The sequence below is a fragment of the Bicyclus anynana genome, chromosome 4 (assembly GCF_947172395.1).
Source record: "Bicyclus anynana chromosome 4, ilBicAnyn1.1, whole genome shotgun sequence".
Taxonomy (NCBI): domain Eukaryota; kingdom Metazoa; phylum Arthropoda; class Insecta; order Lepidoptera; family Nymphalidae; genus Bicyclus; species Bicyclus anynana.
In genome coordinates this window covers 10284711-10291104 of record NC_069086.1, presented here as the reverse complement: position 1 = coordinate 10291104, position 6394 = coordinate 10284711, and the positions used below count along the sequence as shown (strand labels likewise).

Below are 6394 nucleotides of genomic sequence, written 5' to 3'. Positions count from 1 at the left end.
ATACTTTTTATATTTTTCTCTATTAGGTCCAAATTGATAAGCGCTTTGTTCAAACAGCTGCATTTCAGAATGTATGACATGAAGCTAATTTTATCATTGCACGAATCGCCACACATTCGAGGAAGCCATATGTTAGTATTTAAAACGCTTAAAGATTGTTCCTGGTTTATCTTCACTTCATATTCCGTTTGTATATTTCTTTCTATGTCTGTGCTAGTAGATACGTCTTCAAACCTTGGCATGCCCTTCGTTTGGATATAATGATGGGAGTTACGTGCAATTTCCATTTCTTTATTTACTTCTTCTTTCGTGGTATTTTTACTATGCCCAATAGTACTGTTTATTTCATGTTCAGCTGCTATGCATTTCGTGTTGTAATACAATCTCATACAGTAGTTTAAATGTCTATAATCATCCAAGGGTATTGAAAATATAAAATTTATGGTTACTCTTACTCTACAATTTATGGCGGCTTTACACATAATAAGGCGTAACATATCATCTATAATGCATATAGTGTTAATGTTGCTGTATTTCAAAATACTCTTACATCGTAAGCCTTGGCAAATATTTTTAAAGAACCAACTAGAAAAAACTAGAGACAAAGCAGTTTCATTTCGTGAGCCATCTAACGCATTTTTTTCCTTAATAAATTTAATACATTTTATTAATATTACTGTGTTTGATATTTGATTTTCAATAATTATAATGTGTCTCAAATTGTTTTTAGCAAATGAGAACCATAAGATAAAATACTTCAGAGCATTGATTATATTAATAAATCTACTAATCATATTAAAAAACATGTTCTTTTCTGTGATTTTTGAATTATTAGATGAGTTATTCTGGGTGATTTTACGAGTATCATTCGAAAACGGTAGCTTGTTTAGTTTGTACTGATCATTGTACTCTTCATAAATTACTATAGAATTAAAATTTGGTTTATTATTATCGGTGTTTTTATAGTGCGTTGAGAGTAGCTTGTTAAATTCACTGGGATTATTACATTCTACGTAAATTAAAATGGAATTAATATGAGAGGTACTTTCCATGTTTTTATTATGAAATGAGGGTAGATTGTTCAATTTATACTGATCATTATAGTCTTGTAAAATTTGTATTGAACTACAATTGGAAATATCATTGGCATTCTTATTGTACGTTGAGAATGGGTTGTTCAATTCACTACGATCATTATATTTTACGTAACTTAAAATTCTATAATCATAATTATTAGAGTTATTTTCGACGATTTTCTGTTGCGATAATAGTAGCTTATCTATCTCATAGTGATCGTAAATTCGTATTGAATTATTACTAGTAATGTATTTTCCATTGTCAGTATTCCCAATTTTCGGGTCGTTATGACCCTGAAGTGAGGTCGTTAGGAGCTTATCATCATAATATTCTGCTGCTTCTGTATTTGGAGTCATTTTAATCAACGTATGGATTTGCTGTATCTTTTATCTTTCAGTGCACTGGATTATGTAAGAAAATATTATAGTACGAGTATCATATGTTTTAGCTGGTTCTTTTGGATAATTTCTGATGGGTGCCGTTTCGGTAAATTGTTTTGAAAAAAATAAAGAATTATCTAATCATTCAGAAATGTATACTTAACGTTTCTCTTATATTTTTGCTCTTAATTGGGTTTGTTCTGTTTTCTATCATCTTCATTATAATTGCTTGGATTGCAAGGATAGGTACAGGTAACTTCCAACCTGCCTAAATATTTAAGTAATGCCCACTCTGGTGTTCATTATATTGTTCAAAATTAATTTTCTTAATCCATAATGGCTTGAAGTTTCTGGCAACAAGATATTATTATTAAATATTTAGTTACGATCCATAATATTCTATTAGATAGATTCGTTTTGTCAAAAACAATTTAAAAAGTTTCGTTCATTGTTGTAGAATACAAATGTTGACACTTTCTGATGTCAGTAAATATGACAGTATTTTATTACTGGCGAAAAAAGAAATTAAAGAAACTGTCATGATCGAGTACGAACAATTTTTGAATTAACCGCCCAAAAATCGTTCGTACTCTACTCATATACTAAAGTAAGTACTAAAGTCCGAGCTACATTTAAAAGCGAAACTTGACTCGGTATTTAAAAAAACATCGTTTTTCCGTTCGATCCATAGAATTACTTATACCGACTCGCAAATCTATGGTTCGATCATATAGAAATCGATTATAAAATGGTCGATTAATCGATAAGGGGCCTAATTGTCTAACGGACTTCATTGATCGTAAAGTTCATACGATCGGCTACGATCAACGATCAATCGTAACTTTACATTGGTATTGTCTAATTTAGTTCATTATATGAAGACCGGATGGTGAACGATGAACTGAAATCATTCATGAAGATTGCGTATTGTTTATGCAAAACTATAGTGAAACTATCGTTAATAATATTATCAAATTTAAGTCAAACTCCATAATAATGCATATATTTTAACAAAGTTTTATGTCTTTTGTTTAAAACATTAAAGAAGCATTAAATTTCACGACAAATATCTACTATTGAAGACAATAGCGTGAGAAAATGGTACATGCAACTCAAGTAACAAAACGCAATTAACGAATTTAACCAAGGGCTATTTGGACTATTTGGTAATCTCCCTGTTGTCTGTGTAGGCTAGTGTCAAAATAACGGGGTATCCTATTAGTCTGTGGTGAAACATAGCATATTAATAACCTGTGGATTAGAAATTTAAATTTTATAAACAAAACAAAATTTTTATTTTTCAGGTTTTAAAGAGAATTTAGAAATTGAGCAAAGTTTTACTAAATTATAGTGATCTTAGGAGCAAAGTTTACTTCGTTTGTGTTATTGTTAATCAAAAATATAAAAGTAAACAAAAAAGAAAAACTACCTCTATCTAATTTTGTCGATGTCCATTTCTTAAGAAGTTTCTCATTAAAACAACCCTTAACTCAGGCAAGGCAGGGCTAAGGTGGTTAGCGTAACTACAAGTGGTTAACTTACAGTTAGCCAACTGAAGAACAATCAACAATGCCCGATTAATAAGTGATCGCGCTGCTTGTCTACTACATGTCCCTGCTGCTAGTTATAGCAGTAATTTCTTTGTTTGGAAGTATTTAGCACATCCGGGCTGCGCAAAAGGAGAGAGCGGGCATTTCCTCTGTCTCTTAGAAAAGTCCGCATGTTATTTTTATCCCAGTGTTAATCTCTAAGTCTCGTATGAATCGGCACTAATATACATAGGTTTACCTAAGTGTGTGATTAGTGACTTCACAAACAGACTTATTATTAAAGGATTTGAACAGTTCTCTAGCTCTTTAGGGTGTTTTATTCCTTCACCAGCCAACAACAGTGTCATAATTACAATGGGTTCGCAGAGTTAGTTTATCTAGGCATTTAGATATACCATTCAAAATCCTCTACTGAGAGCAAAATGTTACTGTTTTATTTTATTTTTTATTCTTTACAATTTAAACTGAAAATCCACAACCCTTTCAGTTGCTACACATCATCACACCGGAATGCTAAATTGCTTGGCCGTAAGTCTCAATTGGTCCAGCCGGGGATCAAACACAGGACCTTCGGAACATTAATTATCATTAACATCTGATAGTGGTATATTAACATAACTACCAATACACATTGGAGCAGGTTTTTTTTTTTATTCTTTACAAGTTAGCTCTTGACTACAATCTCACCTGATGGTAAGTGATGATGTAATCTATGATGGTAACGGGCTAACTTGTTAGGAGTAGTAAGACAATCCACACCCCTTTTGGTTTCTACATGGCATCGTACCGGAATGCTAAATCGCTTAGTGGTAGGTCTTTGCCAGTAAGGTGGTAACTGGCCGAAGCCTCCCACCAGCCAGACCTAGACCAATTGAGAAAACCTCAATCGGCCCAGCCAGGGATCTAACCCAGGACACCAGTGCTAATGTTTTCCTCTCAAAGATTCTATCTAACTTTTAGTATGAAAGATTAATTTTTTTTTTAATTTCAGACTAAATTGATTATTATGAACAGACCATTATGATGAACCACTGATATTGACTCAGAGACATGAAGATGAGTGCTTTGACAACAAGACTGACTAGCTGAGCCAGCTTAAAAATTATGTGGTGTGTGTGTGTGTCTAATTCCAGGAGCTCTCTATGTCAGCCATCCATCTATATTCTTACTCATTTTTGTTAATTATAAAATAAATTTGATTATTTAGTGTGTAACTTCATTGTACCTATCCTGCTAGCTGTTAGAAAGATAGCATCTGTAATAATTTATTTACGGTAAAACATATTTAAAAATAAACATGCTTTAACATTTAAGTATGGCCAATATGTTGTCAAGTACAGTGGGCAGGGCTGAATCCATGATTGATGACTGATCCATGATGATGACTCGTTTTTCTGATTTAAGAAAATATACTAATCATCAAAACAGTGTCTGCAAGTACTGTACAGGCTGACTGTTTGGATGAGAAGTATATATTTGATTATTTTTAATCTTTGTGGTTTCAGGGTTTAAAAAATGTCTAACTGAAAGTCTATGTTTACTGTATTTATTATTATTATAATAAACTTAAAAAATCTTTTTTTTATAAACTTCCAACCCCTATTTCACCCTCAGAGGTGTCATTTTCATAATTCTTAGAATACTAGTAGTCAAAATACTGTAATAAAAAGATACAGTTTGTGAGGTTGTAGGGGTAAACACTGGACCTACTGAACCAATGTTGAAGATTATTTTACCAATAAAAATCCACATTTGAGTATTATAGGCCATGTATTCCTTCCCACGGGAACAGGAATTATGTGGGTGAAACTGCAGGGGGTGAACATACACAGGTATTATAAATGTATTTTTTACAACTACACTTTTTTGAATAATTTATTTAATTATTGTAATGGTAAAAAAAAATATTAATAGTAAAATGTTAAACTGAAAGCTTTAGTTTTGGAAAAGACTACAAAAAACAAACTCAGCGAAGTAAGTATTCTTTTATTTTCAAATATCAAAGACCAAATCAAATATCAGCATTTCACAATCTATGCAAATATTTTGATAATACACACACATTTATGATTTGACCAGATAACAGGGTCATCAGTACAAAGTCCTATCAGCTAAAAGCCTTTGCCATCTTTTCTTCAGCACACCAATATGTTATTCTACTGTATTGCAGGTGCTTTTTGTAATATTGGGCTCTGCAGTTATAGGGCATATTCCAAATATCCTGTAAAGCAAAATTGTTAATATTGAGCATATTATAAAATACACACATCAACATTTAGTCTCAATGTAAGTGTAGTTTGTGTACTAAGATAATATAGCAGACAAACAAGCTTCGCTTTGACTCATTCCCTATTCCTATCCTATTCTACTCCCACCCTATTCGGTATTCTATTCGGTAGCTCAGAATCCTAGGATTCCTAGGGTGGGCATGCACCAATGGAAAATGTAAATGTACCTATGAGCGATGACGAAAGAGTTCGTTCGCCATAATCATAATTTTAAAAATGAAATTCGATTCCTTTTTGCTTAATAACCAGCAAACCTACCTAAACCACACACATAAGCCCTGGAACACAGATCCCAACACATTGGATACAACAACATGCAAGATGTCGCAGAAATCTAAAACATGGTATGGTATTAAATATCGCAGGTATTGAGTTTATGTCTCTCTATGGACATATCGTCTCTTTCTCTGGTACGTCTAAAGAAAGTGTGTGTAAGAAGACATTGGATGCTGGAAGAAAGATGCTGTTTGATCCCCAGTTCTTGGAGGAGTGAGACTGTGTCCAGGATATTCAAGCATTCTTCTTCAACATATTTCTAGAGCATGTATATTCTTTTTCTCACTTTCTCTCAGAGTCCAAGTCTCAGCATCCTATATAAATCGATTAATAGCACTCAATTAACTTAATTGTTTTGACTTTATAGGTTCATTGCAAAGAATATATTATTTATTACTCTTTTTAACAGAGTTCATTGTTTACAAACAAAACACTTCGCAAAGTTTCGTCCTAAAAATGCTAACTGTGGACGGGGAGACTGAATTGAGAGATTTAGAATGGAAAAAAATATTAATTTTAGATATTTAACAAAATATAAATTATTATTTTGGAATTTTGGACATCCACAATTTGTCCGTTTTACGATCAAAGGTGACTCAAGACCCGTCGTAAGTTTTTGACATAAGCCATGAACATAAAACTTTACACAATTCGAAGACAATCGCAAATAACTGTCAAATCATATCAAATCATTCACTCTTCGTATAAAAATAACGATCTAATCGTAATGAACTAACTATGCCCAACCGATGGCTTTCCATTGACTTACACAATCCGAAATAGCCGTTTGACAAGTAAAAACGTACGATTTCAACTGTCAAAT

The 6394-nt window shown here is 32.6% G+C and overlaps 1 long non-coding RNA gene across 1 annotated transcript; it reads right to left on the bottom strand.

Annotated features, from left to right (window-relative positions):
• Nucleotides 1-4976: 4976 nt before the first annotated feature.
• LOC128198070 (uncharacterized) lies at nt 4977-6388 on the bottom strand. Its single transcript, XR_008250811.1, has 2 exons — nt 5554-6388; nt 4977-5228 (listed from the first exon to the last, which is right to left on the bottom strand). It is a non-coding gene; the product is annotated as an uncharacterized LOC128198070 (long non-coding RNA).
• Nucleotides 6389-6394: the final 6 nt, after the last annotated feature.